This window comes from Leopardus geoffroyi, chromosome X (genome assembly GCF_018350155.1).
Source record: "Leopardus geoffroyi isolate Oge1 chromosome X, O.geoffroyi_Oge1_pat1.0, whole genome shotgun sequence".
In the NCBI taxonomy this organism is placed as follows: Eukaryota; Metazoa; Chordata; class Mammalia; order Carnivora; family Felidae; genus Leopardus; species Leopardus geoffroyi.
The window spans coordinates 122,793,167-122,808,073 of record NC_059343.1 but is presented as its reverse complement, the minus strand read 5'-3'; the positions used below and the strand labels follow the sequence as shown (position 1 = coordinate 122,808,073).

Genomic DNA, 14,907 nt, shown 5'->3' with positions numbered 1-14,907 from the left:
ACGTTAATAGAACTGGGAGGATGACAGCTCCTGCTTCAAGGAACTGCAGAAATGAAATGAAATGACGCATACAAAAACCTATCACACTTGTTGGCACTTATGGGATACTCAATAAATGCCACTTCTATTCCTCTCCCCAGATGACCAAAAAGAAAAAGAAAAAAAAACATCTAGGATTTTAAATTCTGTAACAGGATATACTCTTTACAAAGCAATAAATATGTCTAATTATGTGATAGAATTTTCAAACACAGAAGTGCCAAAGAGGTCCTAGTTGGGATAATTAAAACAGATGAATATGTTAAGGATTACAATGCACAGATTCTAGTCTCTACAATGAGTAGATAAAACTTTAATAAAAGATATCCTTGTACAAATACAGCCAGCAGAGCATTTCAACTCCTCAAAGAGAGGTATTGAGAGGAATATCAGAGGTCATCTTATTATTATCCCTAGAAATGAAAATGAAATGGTCTCTCTGTATATTCATATTGCTTTTTGAGATTCTTCTAACAGTCCAGGTTCTCCCAATTTGTGCATCAGACCTATTGTTAGGAAACCAACACTGAATTAAAAGCTAGAACAGATCAAAACTTTTCAAATTAAATTAAAACCATTCACTCCAGCCAACGGCTCCAAAGCCACTACTGTGGGTGCGAGCGGCTCTGACAGGCCCTGTGGACACAAAGAAAGACAAGACATAATCTCTGCCCTCAAGGAGATGACAGGCCACTGAGAGAGGCGGCTTGGTTCTAAAACCCGACACATGAAAGAATCTTCTCTCTCCTAAAATAAGAATCTTCTGTTTAAGCGTAAATCAGGCAACACATTTGTAGACAGTGTTTAAAATGGCTGATGATTTTTTTCCCACTACACCCAAAAGTGACTTTCGCTCCTAGACTATGGAATAATGTAGTAAATGGTCAGTGAGGCAGAAACCGAAACACAGAAAGCCATATGCTTTTCAAAAGAGCTCTCCCATTTAATGTTTCTATGCCTTAAAGAAAGAGCATCCCTGGGCTCCAGGCTAGATATGACATCGACATACCCCATGGTCCTACCCTGAACATTCTCGGTCTGGAAAAGGAAACACACAGGTATTTAAACACAGGTATCTAGGACAACTCAGTTATAAGTGCAGGCATTGTAGTACTGGGAGTTCTTCTCGTCTCGTGTGTACCATTCATGTATGGGTTTTCTCGAAGTTTCCAATAGCCGAGCTTACGTGACATGTAGCTTTTATGCTAAGGGTAATGCCGGTAGGTTCCATGGTGGGAGATCCCTTTCAGAAACTATGAACAGTACCTTCTGGCGTACAATTCCACCGCTCCATACGCCAAGGTTAAGCACTTGCTTCCTTGTTGGATGGACGGTGTCCAAAATGCCATCCTGTCCATATGGCTTCCTAGGAAGAACTATAGCTAGCACAACCACAAGAATGCAGGGCAGGGCTCCGAGAAAGAAGGTTCCAAAGATAACTGGAGGGCACAGGTGCTTTTTACACTGAAGAAAGTGACAACAGAAGCTAGAGAAATAAACCAGTCAAGGGGCTTCAGATACGCAGTTGCTTGATAGAGGATGAAAATGTACCTGGACAACTTGAGTCCATATATATTGTATGAAATGAGGAGAGCCCCCCCCCCCCGCAACGTATAGAACCACAGGATTGTAGGGCTGGAAGGACCATTTAGTTGTGGTCATCTAGTTGAAATTCTCATCTGGTACGTCCCTCCCCCATGCAGCTTCTCGTCCCATACTTTCTGTGACAGGGAACCCGTACTTCCTCCGCCTCAGAATGAGACATGCATTATCGAACACTCAGCTAAAACTGGCCTCCCTGAAAGCTTTCGTACAGTGGTTGGGACTCCATCCCTTAGCGCCACAAAGAACAAGCTGAATTCTGCTTTCCTTCCATTTGACAGATTGTGAGATGCATAATGAAAGGTCTTCTGTTCCCCTAAGTTCACTGCTTCTGCTTCACGTGATAAAGCTTAGAGCCCTCCCCTCCCCTTCTCATTCACTCCAGCTTACGGGTGGCACCCAGCCCTCAGTGAAACTCTCATGTCATAGTCCTAAGAGTTCAAAGTCAACTGCAATGATCACTGTCCTTTTGCAAAACACTACACTTCCTCCTGGCCGACTAAGAGCCTATTTGCTGTTTTGATCACAGTAAAAAATGACATCCCGTGATAACCTCTAGGCAGCATACTGCCTCTGCCATCAAATCATGCCTGGTGTACCCTCACCTTCTGCTACTTACGTGGACCCCATTTGGTTCTGGGAGATTTAATTCACAAACATTTATAAAATGCCTACTGAGTGAAAATCCCATGTTAGGAATTAAGGATACCATGATGAATATAACAACAAAAAAAACCTACTCAGGGAACAACACTGTAGGAGGAAAGACAGAGATGATATAATAAAAATTAAAGTGTCATATATGTTATGACTAAAATATTCAAAAAGGTCCACAGAGGAAGGCATCATAAATTCTGCTTAGGAGACGTGGGAACACTAGAAATAGCCCAGAAGGAGGAACTTTTGTGGATGACTTTACAAAATCAATGGGATTTTGACAGGAAGGAAGATTATTCCACCTCAAAGTAGTCTCTGCCAAAGCACAGAGGTGAAAGCATCTGGTGTGTATGAGGACACCACAGGCTGTCCACACCTCAGGCTAGAGCACAAGGCTCATGGGGCCAGATGGAGTTATGGAGGGGAAATGGGAGATGGGCTCAGGGATGAGGGTCTGGACGAGTGTGGACTTTGTTCTTCAGGAAACACCATACTATCCAGGTTTTTGAGCAAAGAAGCGAATGGTGAGGAATGTTTTTTTGAAAACTCAATCAATCAAAGAATACAGAAAATGAGTGACATGGAAGACAAAGTCGGAATTGCTAGCAGGACCAGCAGCTGGACAGGCTCCTGCAGTCATTCCGACAGGAGACGAAGAGGGGCCTGAGGAGGAAGGTGGCGGTGGGCAAAGCCACAGTGGTCAGTCGACAGGCGGTAAATGACTGGATGTTGGGGGCAGGGTTTGAGCCTGGGTGCCTGTGTGGATGATGGTCTTTGAGCAGACAAAAATGAAAAATATTCTGTTGTAAAAGAATGTAGAGCTATGTCTTTCAGAGTTACGTAAGGTTCCATTAATAATTATAACTCATTAATGTAAGTGTAACACTTAAGAATAAAAGAGTTGGTCTTTTATTATGTGCAGAGCATCTAGGTAAAAAATGTAATATGCGGTTGGAAATGTGATTGTGGATAGGTGATATGAGTTGGGTGTCATCAACATGGGTGGCAGAGTGAGGGTGCAGAAGAAAGGTGAGAACCACACAGCGAACCCTGTTAAATTCTATTGCCTTAGAGTCAACTACTGACATACTGCCCCTCCCACTGGGTCAGTCATTACAAAGCAAGGGATTTACCCTCAAACAGCTATAAAACAAAAACTAAGTTTCAAAATCCACGACCCACCTATAATAAACCTACTGTTTTACTTTCTCTCTTTTTAAGTTTATTTATTTTTATTTCGAGAGAGGGAGCTGGGGAAGGGCAGAGAGAGAGGGAGAGAGAGAAACCCAAGTGGGCTCTGTGCTGTCAGCACAGAGCCCAACGTCGGGCTTGAACTCATGAACCATGAGATCATGACCTGAGCTGAAATCAAGAGTCAATGCTCAGTGGACTGAGCCACCCAGGCACCTCTACTGTTTTACCTTCCAAGTTGAATGCACTTTGGGGGTTATATCCGAGTCATGAGAATCATTTTCTCTGGCATAAGCATCCAGGCACAATATGGGAACCAGATATGATTTTTTTTTTTCAACGTTTGTTTATTTTTGGGACAGAGAGAGACAGAGCATGAATGGGGGAGGCGCAGAGAGAGAGGGAGACACAGAATCGGAAACAGGCTCCAGGCTCTGAGCCATCAGCCCAGAGCCTGACGCGGGGCTCGAACTCATGGACCGCGAGATCGTGACCTGGCTGAAGTCGGACGCTTAACCGACTGCGCCACCCAGGCGCCCCCCAGATATGATTTTAAAGGAAGCATTTAGCATGACACGGGGTTTCTGTTTATGAGTGTTCATGTTTAATGATGACTGAGGGCAGAAAAACAAAAACAAAAACCCTTAGCGGAGTCTGAACTACTGGTAGAAGCTTGGCATTGCTTTGTCTTCATGACCCTGAGATATCAAAAGAACTTTGGTATATGATTTGCTCCCGAACTAGAAGACCACAGTAATATTAGAGTAGAAAAATGGCACATTGTTAAAGGCAACAAGAAACGCAGACAGTGGGATAGAGAGGTCTAGATGCCTTTACACCACACCTTGATTAAATAGTTTTATATATACTTTTTTGTTTGTTCTGGTCCCTCAAAGTCTCTGTCTCCCCCTGACTGGTTTTACTATAAGATAAAACAACCGAATCAAATACTGTGTATAAATATTGGCAGCTTTCAGCCTCGCTTTTCATCCGGAGCCTAATAGGCAAAGAGCTTCAGTGAGTTTGCTGGCTTTTCCAAGTGAGTCTAGAGGGGCTCGTTTCCCTAGATCGAATCTTGGGCAAACAGTTCGCTATCGCTCTACAAACAAGCGAAAATTATGACCTTATGCTATTGTTTCTCAGCAATCCCAAGCTTTGATGCAGACCGTGTGGCCTTTCCAACATAATTGGATGTGAAGCCACTTTTGTTTAAAACACCCGAGGAAGATTCATCGTTAAAATCGTGTGGGTTTGGGCTGCAACATTAGGTAATTCTACTGTTTAAGGTTTCACTAAGTGTGGGAGTGACTTACAAGAATCCTCTGCAAGGGAATTGATTCATCAGCCTGGTCTGGAGATATCAGGAAGGGTTTTCATGTGACCCTCCTGACGGTGCTAAATATTCCTTCACCGGGTGAAGCGTCCCTACTGAAGCATTGAAGAGACAGAGAAAGCATTAAGATTGGGGTGGGGGGGGGGGTGCGGACAAAGGATGGATTGATAAGGCAGCATTTAACAGTACAGAAAAACTGACTTAGAAATGGTGTTTGTGTGTTTTTCCCTCACCAACATCACCTTTAACGTCTTTTCCGTTTCTGTGTCGCTGTGCCCCGTTGTCCACAGCGCACACCACTCTACTGGAACAGCTGTTACTCCGTAGTTCTGACAAGGACCAAGGAAAATTTGCTATTTCTAAGCCATGTAGTTCAACAGTTTAAGTATGAGAAAATTTAGTTAGGAGGTTTGGATTTTTAAAAATGAACTGTAGTTATGATAGAGTCCATTAACCAATTCTGAATTAAAGTGGAATGGAAATAAAATTATAGGAGAACATGTATAAAAGAACATGTGACATCCACATGGGTACCAAATGAATCCATTATACTAAGTACTTTTCCAGTAATAGCGAAATGAATTCATAATGATGGCACACTTAAGATCAAATGAAACCTAAAAATATAAATGTCAAAATATCTGTACATGGTTCGCTCTCATAATTTACCTTTTCACTGCACACCAAATACAAAGTCAAAATGCTTCCACATTGAGGATTTTCGTTTTAACACTTTTCACTCGTGACTTGGGTTTGATGGTTGTAAATGGAGTTTTATGTAAATCAGAAAGACAGATGATAAATTTCATGGGTTGGTCATGGCAAAGATGGCAAATTTCACAGTAAGTCACAGACTAATGTACAGACACACAGCCGCAAATAAAATCAATTTAACTGCTAAGTAAATTACTCTTCAGGGTTAAAAATGAGAGCATGAGTGTGCCACAAGATGTTTCCATAGGATGCGCTGAAAACTACATTCTAAAGCAACAAGTCTAGAAAAATTCTTCTTCAGGAAAACCGTGCTCTTCTATGTAAGTATTCAAATAATTTCAACATATTGTTGCTATTTTTGGAAATCGAAAATCATGGAAAATCGTTGCAATTGATCAATGTGTTGTATTTGAAATGCAGAGTCTCTTTGGGTGTGTTGTCATCATTTGGACTTTATATGAATTCCCTCGAAGTTTTGGCATTTATCATGGCAATAAATAGTTAAACAATGAACACATTATTCTTATCCATGAAGGAAGGGAAATCAGAACAGAGAGAGGGCCTTGTACAGGTTTTTAAAGTCTCCTGAAATAAAAAAAAAAAAAAAAAAAAAAAAAGAGCACGTTGAATGCTAAAAGTGGCCAGTGTTTGACCAGGTTTTGAGAGACAGGTCAAACATTTTCCACACATAAGCTCATGCTCATCAAAATGCTTATAAGCACATCGCTTAGAACACAATTTTGTCTGCCCATTCAAACACCGCTTTTTCTAAATCTGGGAGGTCTATTTCAATATTATGGACATGATATAATTGCTCCTGCCAGCATTACAGATTTTTGCACAGCTGAGTGGAATCCACCAAGGCAATTTACCATAATGGTGTGGGCACATGTGCACATGGGCACCACGCGCACACACACACACACACACACACACACACACACACACACACTATCATCATACCTTCGAAAGAAAGGTTTTCACCGAATACAAAGGACAAAGGCCCTACACGACAAGCTAAAATTTTATTTGGGGAATTCTAGTTAATTTTGAGCCTTATAATCTTTAAGAGCTAGAAAGATCTCCAGCCACAGAAAGCATTTTGACAGGACACTCGCTTGCCAATTACATCCTCAGAAGTACAGCAACAGACTGGGCTAAATACAGATAATATAATTTGGCCTGTTGTCTGCACAGCAGTAAATTAGAATCCTGAAAAATAGTGGCTGCAGATGTTCTTTCGAAACAACAACAACAACAACAATTTTTAATGCTTTTCTGGAGTTATATTCCAAAACATCCCTTATGAGCTGCTTCTTCCCGAAAGCATCAGCAACAGGGCCAAGGCCAGAATAGCTTCCTGGGAAGAATGCATTAGAGGAGGGGAGTCTGTGGAGGCTGGGGGGTCGGCTTCAGTGTCAACACTGGGGCTTGTTCAGGAACACGGTGGGCGCTAAACACGGCACCTCCCCACGTCCACGGCATGTGTCTCTTTGGTTCAATATGGGGCTCAAGTACTCCCGTGGGTAACCCCATCACTTCGGGGGTCTGGTACATTTAATTAAGCTAAGTAGAACGAGAGCCTACCCTGGGAGTCAGCCTGCTCGCCCAGCCCTGTGGCAGACAAGGCTGCTTTGAACAGAGCATCAGGAAGTAGGGGTTTGGCAATTTTTCAGTTCATCTGTTCAATAAAAGTGGCCAAGGTAGATTATTTTTTGTCTGAATTATCAAGTTTGGCTGTCTATGTTGATGAAATGACCCAGATAATTGCCAAATCTCCATTTCACCAGTCTCCACAACCCAGATATGCCAGCAGTCTTTTGAGGATAGCATTACTTACCCTGACGGTTTCCCCATTTGCTAATAAGATGAACAGTACCTGACATCACATCTCATTTAGAAAGCAATACGTAACCTTCAGGTGAGATGCAGAAAATATACAATGACAAACACCAATACAAATAAAATTTGATATGAAAATCTTGGGATTACATTGGATATACTTAGTCTTTATTTGGTCCTTCCTCTGGATTACTGTCTGATTTTTAAGCCCTCTTAGTGAGTATGTTGCTTTCCAAAGGGAACATATGGCAAGGGAAAATTCAAAGGCAGAGACCCTCCAGTTTTCTAGCTGTAGTGTCTCTTCTGGCAACCTGTCGAAGGGCAAATTGCGGCTTTCACTGCACTAAATTTCAAGAAACTAATCCCCCCCTCCCCCGCCCCTGTCGAAAGACCTAAACACAGACCCAGTATGAAAGTTCATCACTCTCTACCAAGAGTCGTGACTTCCCCTATCACTTGGACTTTCTTCTGACTTTGTTATGATAGCATTTGGCCTCTACATTGGTTCATTCCCAGTTCTTCCAAGTATCAGCACCACCCAGATGGCATTATGGATGCCTTTTTCAAATCCCACCCCTACATTTTCCTTGACTGCTCTACACACTATTAGTCATTATTGTGGCAGCTTACTCTAAGCCAAAGGATATAAATGTGTCTGCAATCTGACTGGCAGGGGTGTCATAAAAACAGTGCAGCTTGAGTGTGTACACGTACGTGTATGCGTGTGTGCGTGCGCACGTATGCAAAAATGCATGCACGCATATGCATAACTCACATATGCACGTGCGCACCCACTGCCTATACACAAATGCACTAGCTTGCTTTGTAACTCTCTCGAGGGGGAAGCAGAAATATATTTTTCTCATGAAAAAAAGCTAGGATTGATTCCCATCAATCAAGTCCTGTCTCCCCACCCCCCCCCCACCGCCCTCACCGCCCCATCCACCTCTGTCCACGGCATAGCCAGTTACTACACAAGAACCAGCCGGCAAACTCCTGACATGTTTACTCAGATTACAGCATGGCCACTCCATCAGAATCACGAGCATTGCATTGATTTGAATAGTGGCATCTCAAAAGTTGAGACCCTTATAATAGTACGCATTCTAAAATAACCCAGGTGAAAGATTTTCTCGCTCTCGTCAATTGCTGTCAGTTGATCTCTCTCATTGCAAAACAAACTGCAAGACATCATCAGACACATATGTGTATTAAAGAAATCCGGTCCTCTATCAAGTAGGTATAGAATCTAAGCTGACGTATCATGCGGGAAAAAAAAAAAAAAAAAAACTGCTAGAACCTCAGAGGACATCCCACTGCTTCGGCTGCACATTTCGTTTTATTTATATCCTAAGAGGGAGAACACATCTGTAAACATTTTCAAAGTTTAAAGCACAATGCAGAGGGACTGCCTACGTTATTATCTATGCAGAGCACGCAGTTTAACATTTGTTTATGCAAACCATATAATTGGAAACTCTGTCCATTTTCTGCTTGTGCTAAGTATTCTGTGTATAAATACTTTTTCATAGTAGATAAATAGGGTTTTTATTTAGGTCTTATCACCTTCATATTACATATTCATTGATTTCTAAACTGCCTTAAACAGCTCTGTAGCTGGGAAACATTATGAATTCAGCTTTGGCACCTTGGTATTAAATTTGCATAGCAGGTCACACGTCGCTTGAGATACATGCAAAATTGCACTGCGGCTATTTTATTACAAGCCACAAAAGATATTCAGAAACTGCACACAGCATCAAAAATAAATTAAAATGGATCAAAGACCCAATAGGAAGCCACATTTTTTTTATTGTTTTGCGATGCCTAAAGCCATTTAGATGTTCTAGTCAATAAACAAAAGTTAGACTAACAATTTTTAGTCCTCCTGGTTTTATATTCTAATTACCAAAGGTTAACACAATTTTTCTTTATCACACCAGGACTGACTTTAGTTGTAGTTAAGAGTTAAATATGAAATCCCCTGTACTATGATGCCTGCAATTACATGTATACTCCAGACACACGCGTGTGCATTTGCTGCCGTAATAAAATTATGTTTTGTCACAACGCATTCAGCGTTTGCACTTCTGAGGAGATTTGGCATTTATTCAAAGCGTATCGGCATCCCATTACAAATCACCCACCCGCATATTTTATGTTCAAATACATTAGCAAAACATTTTTCTGGGCTACCCTACTATGACCCGTATCAGGAACCAGAAGCTCTGGTCCTACCATTTCTGGATACAACAGAAATAATTTTCAGTGGACAAGGCTGGACTCTGTCACATCCCATATACAACACCCCCACCAGGTCCTTGTGGACCCATCCAGGTCCAAGGGACCCAACCCTTGTGAGTCTCTGAGGCTCAGGAATGGAGCCTATTCATCGAATTGCCCAAGTTCAGAACTGTACATTTGCCTAAATTGGCTCCTTTTAAAAGAGAACCAGAGAGAAGATAAATGTCTCCTGTTGGCAAGGAAGGGGAGACACTAGAAAAATGACAAGGGAAAAATGGTATGAACAACGGCACAGAGAGAAATGTGCATGAGGAGTTTGGGGGTCAGTGAAGAGCCCAATCTGGCAACGGAAGAAGATATAGCGGCAAGACCTAAACACAAGACCCATAAAGCCCAACTTTGCTTATTCATCTGGGACAGTAACTCTCAGCCTAGAATTACTCTAGAGTTAAAGAAGCTATTTCAACTGGACTTGATTACAACCCATAGTTGGTCACTGAATGAAAGGATTTTGTTCACATGGGGTATTGCCACATTTGGTGCCTCAAAAACCATACTATAACTTCACCTATAAAACTGTGAATTCATTCATAAATCTTTTTTCTTAAACATTTACTTCTTTTAATGTTTATTTATTTTTGAGAGAGAGACAGAGCACGAGTGGGGGAGGGGCAGAGAGAGAGGGAGACACAGAATCCGAAGCAGGCTCCAGGCTCCGAGCTGTCAGCACAGAGCCCCACACAGGGCTCGAACTCACAAACCATGAGATCATGGCCTGAGTCGAAGTCAGATGCTCAACCGACTGAGCCACCCATGCATCCCTCATTCATAAATCTTTTAATCCAAAGCCAAAGTCCTTGAGTTCTACAATATACTTCTCACATAAAACACACCTCTAGCGCATCCTCTAGGACTTGTTGGAGATTCCTGCGAGAAGACTAGGAACTTAAGACACTTAAGAAGCAATCTGAGTGCAGAATCTTTTAGATTTGTATAATTTCTTCCTCCATCTTTAACAGTTGTCTTATCAACACTTATTTTGATTACATTTTTAATCAACTGAACTTTACTGATGGAACAGGTTGAGACTTGCGGGTATGTCGGGGTGGGCATGAACCTTGGCAGCCCAGAGATTGGATGCTAGTAGAGAAAATAATGCCCCCCAAAAGATGCCCATATTCCAATCCACAGGACCTTTTTTTTTTTTTAATTTTTTTTTTCAACGTTTATTTATTTTTGGGACAGAGAGAGACAGAGCATGAACGGGGGAGGGACAGAGAGAGAGGGAGACACAGAATCGGAAACAGGCTCCAGGCTCCGAGCCATCAGCCCAGAGCCCGACGCGGGGCTCGAACTCACGGACCGCGAGATCGTGACCTGGCTGAAGTCGGACGCTTAACCGACTGCGCCACCCAGGCGCCCCCCAATCCACAGGACTTTTAAATACGTTACATTCTGTGGCAAAAAGGACTTTGGGTGTGTGATTAGGTTAAGGGTCTTGGGATGGGGAGACTGCGTTGGACTATCACAGGGCAACAAAATTATAAGAGTCCACAAAGGTGGAAGAGGGAAACAGTACAGTCAGTGTCAGAGAGGGCGATGTGACAATGAACGCCGGGGCACAAGAGGCTATGTGATGATGGGAGTGGAGATCAGAGAGAGAAGGATTTGAAGATGGCACACTGCTGGCTTTGAAGATGGAGGAAGGGGTTATAAGCCAAGGAACGCAGGTAGCTTCCAGAAGCTAAAGAAGACAAGAACCAATCTTTTCCGTAAAACCTCCAGAAGGAACACAGGCACGTTGATTTTTACCTAGAATTCCCATTTCAGATTTCCAATCTCTGGAAGCATAAGAGAATAAGTTTGTGTTGTTGTAAGCCTCTAAGTCTGTGGTAATATGTTGTAGCAACGATAGGAAACTAACAGAACTGAGTTCTGTCAAAACATTCAACTTCATGTCATCGGAGAAACAATTTCCTTTTTTTCACACCCATTTTTCTTTGGTTGACGCCATTCCGAATTAAATCACATAATTATGATACTAAATACAACCGGCATTAGCAGGACTGGGGCAAACAGCTACCCTTCTCCCCTCCCCCCCCCCCCCCCCCCCCCCCGCTAGCCATACAACTGAACTGGTGGGAGCGGAAGGAACAGGTGTACCTGAAAGTTGTCTCTGGCCATCAGTATGGATATCACACTCTGCAGCCAGGAGATGACCCCCATGCCTTGCACTGTTCTTAAAAACACGACGTCGCCATAGGACATGAATGTCCTTTGCATAGTAAAGTGAATTTTTATTTTTATTTTTTTTTATTTAAAAAAATTTTTTTTCAATGTTTATTTATTTTTGGGACAGAGAGAGACATAGCATGAACGGGGGAGGGGCAGAGAGAGAGGGAGACACAGAATCGGAAACAGGCTCCAGGCTCTGAGCCATCAGCCCAGAGCCCGACGCGGAGCTCGAACTCACGGACCGCGAGATCGTGACCTGGCTGAAGTCGGACGCTTAACCGACTGCGCCACCCAGGCGCCCCTAAAGTGAATTTTTAAAACTACATTTTGTTTCCACTTCCATTCAGATCATTGGAAGTGCTTGGTGGCATCGTGACGGATTCTCTAGCCTGGCTGCAGATCACTTCTAGAACACTGTACCTTTCGGGCATTAACGGAGTGGTGCATATGAAGATATACGGGGAACGCAGGTCAACAGCTCATTTGAAAATATTTACAAGTCCTAGTACCTGGGTCCCTGGGCAGAAACAGAGGTAAGGATCATTCCACCATTCCAAAATTATGTGGATGTTTTCTGGAGTCTGTTCTTATGAGATGTGGTTAAAGATTTGACATATGTAACCCCGATAAGCCACACCTGAAGCACCTGGTCAAGAAAGCATCACTGAGTCTCAGAAAGAGACCTGTTTCTTTGTCTTATGAAACAAGTCTTTCTCTGAATCTCATGAAGGTGCTTACGTTAGGAACCTCCTGCGTGATCAAATAACGCCACAATGTTAGACTTAGTTCTTGTTCTGTGTTAGAAAGACTCCAGTTTTAAGTAAATTCTACCAGCTGATATGATGGCTTATCTCTGGCCTTGCCCTGGCTTCTCTGTCTGACAGCTCACCCAAGATGATGATTCCTAACCTGAACTACTTTCTCTGGAGTACACTTTTTAAAAAAAAAAAGAACAATTTAGTTCAAAGCCTTATTACAGACCACCGAGTGAAATTCCCACATTCTTAGCGGTTTGAAAAATGTTTAATTTATGTTTATGTATTCTTATTCAAAATGTTAGTTAACAGCCTGTAGGGACCCAGTAATAGGACCTTTTTTTCTTTTTTATGTTTATTAGCTACATTAATGACTGTTTCTGCAATTCCACTGCAAAGACTTTCGTTAATGAATGCCAATTAATTCTGAAATGATTTTAAACAAAGGGTGATGAAAATAACCAATCAACCGTGACACTAAATTTCCTGCGTTGATTATTTGCTGTCAGAGGGTATTGTTATTCATCGGGCCTGTCTTCAGCTTCTACATACATGCGTTAGACTACAGTGTCATTATCTCAGACGTAGTTGGGGCACTGTCTCCGATGGCACAGATTCCATCATGACCAGGTGTCAGCACCATCCAAATGCACAGCCTCGCTACCTGTCACCAGATGGGGTCTTATGATACAAATACCGTTTTCTACTTAGTAGGCACTCAGTAGATATTTGTGAAGTTACAGTGAGGCTTGAAATAAAACCTAGTCCACACAAATGGGAACTGAGTGGACAGGTTGTATGGCAGTTAATAAATAGTATACTTTAGGATACCCCACACATAGTTTGAAACAGACGGTCTATTTTCAAATTTCAAAAGTAAACGCAGAATCTCAAAACCCTTACTAGAAATGGTTAATCAAGGAATTCTCCTAAACTCATTCATTAGAATTAAATGACAATCGCAGCATGAATGCAAATGCTTCTGTGAATGTATCTGTCTGGAGTTAGAGCATCCAAACATTCCAACAAACCCCAGGTAACGTAAGACCAACAAAGCCAGAATTGTCTTTTAAAATCTGAAAGTACGTAAACATGTTGCTCACAGGCCGCTTTGGAACTTTGTGAACTTCACGGCCCCCTTCTCTGCCCTCTACCGGGCAAGGGTGATGGACACTAGATTGGACGCGATGGTCCCTTTAAGTTTAAAAAGAGTAGTGCCCTAGAGTACACGCCTTTGAGCTGAGGGTCCTTTCCAGCTGACAGAGCTTTGCTCATAATACACCATCAGTAGGCTCGTCCTAGCCAATGGCACAGCGTCCAGTCCTTGGGTGTCTCATTCTTAAAAAGGACTCTGATTTTTACTTCCATTTTGAAGCAGTGGCGTGAGGATAGGGGTTTAAGTCCAATGTAAGTCCACACCAAACAACGGCTTATTGGCAGGCAGGTGAGGCCAGAAACAGTCATTCAATTGAAACAATGGCTTCCTCTCCTTTGGCAGGCACAGCCAATGGGCTCAGGCACTCGCATGTATACAAAAGAAAGAATTATGTCAGTATATAGCAAATGATAGCCTTTCCTCAAGTGGCTTGGTCCAGGGGGCTAGAAACACACACTGGGTTAAGTTGACTAGAGACAATGTAAGGAGAAGACATATATCAATCAGTCCAGAGAGGACTAGTGGGAACATTAAAGATAGGCATGAAAAGTCATAAGCCAAATATCTGTTAAGTGTGCCACCACCAATGGAAAGACCACTTTCCATCAGATGCAAAGAATATGCATCTTTGTGTAAATGCATGGGTCCATGCAGTGTCCCCAGTGTCCCAGACTCCCACCCGTGCTCCAGACAGACACAGTCATTCCTCCAGCAGCTAGGAGAGTCGGGCGCTGACTGCTCTCAACTGAGTATCTTCCCAGAGATTGCCCTTAGCCTAAGAGAGCCCCTCACCCAAAGTCACACCCACTCCCTGGGGACCGCACGTGTCCAGTAACTGGGTGACACAGGGGTTACAGACCCGGGATGTGATGTCAATTCAGGACAATGGGTCACTTCAGTTTCTTTACTCCTTTGTAAGTGTTGACCCTAAAAGCACTCCCCAAAAAACTTCCCACAGACAAAAATAAATCTCCATCTCAGAGTTGGCTTCCTGGAAAAACTGACCTGTGACAGCATCACTATATGTTGATAACATCCATTATCTCTGCATACGTAACACAAGAAATTAAATAGAATATGCAACTATATCTTAAGTTTTATATGTTTATATATATATATATGTTTATAGATATAAATAG

General features: G+C 42.4%; 1 protein-coding gene across 10 annotated transcripts in view; it reads right to left on the bottom strand.

Moving 5' to 3' along the window:
- AFF2 (AF4/FMR2 family member 2) overlaps positions 1-14,907 on the bottom strand; it is a 458,044-nt gene that overhangs the window by 249,171 nt on the left and 193,966 nt on the right. The window lies entirely within an intron of this gene.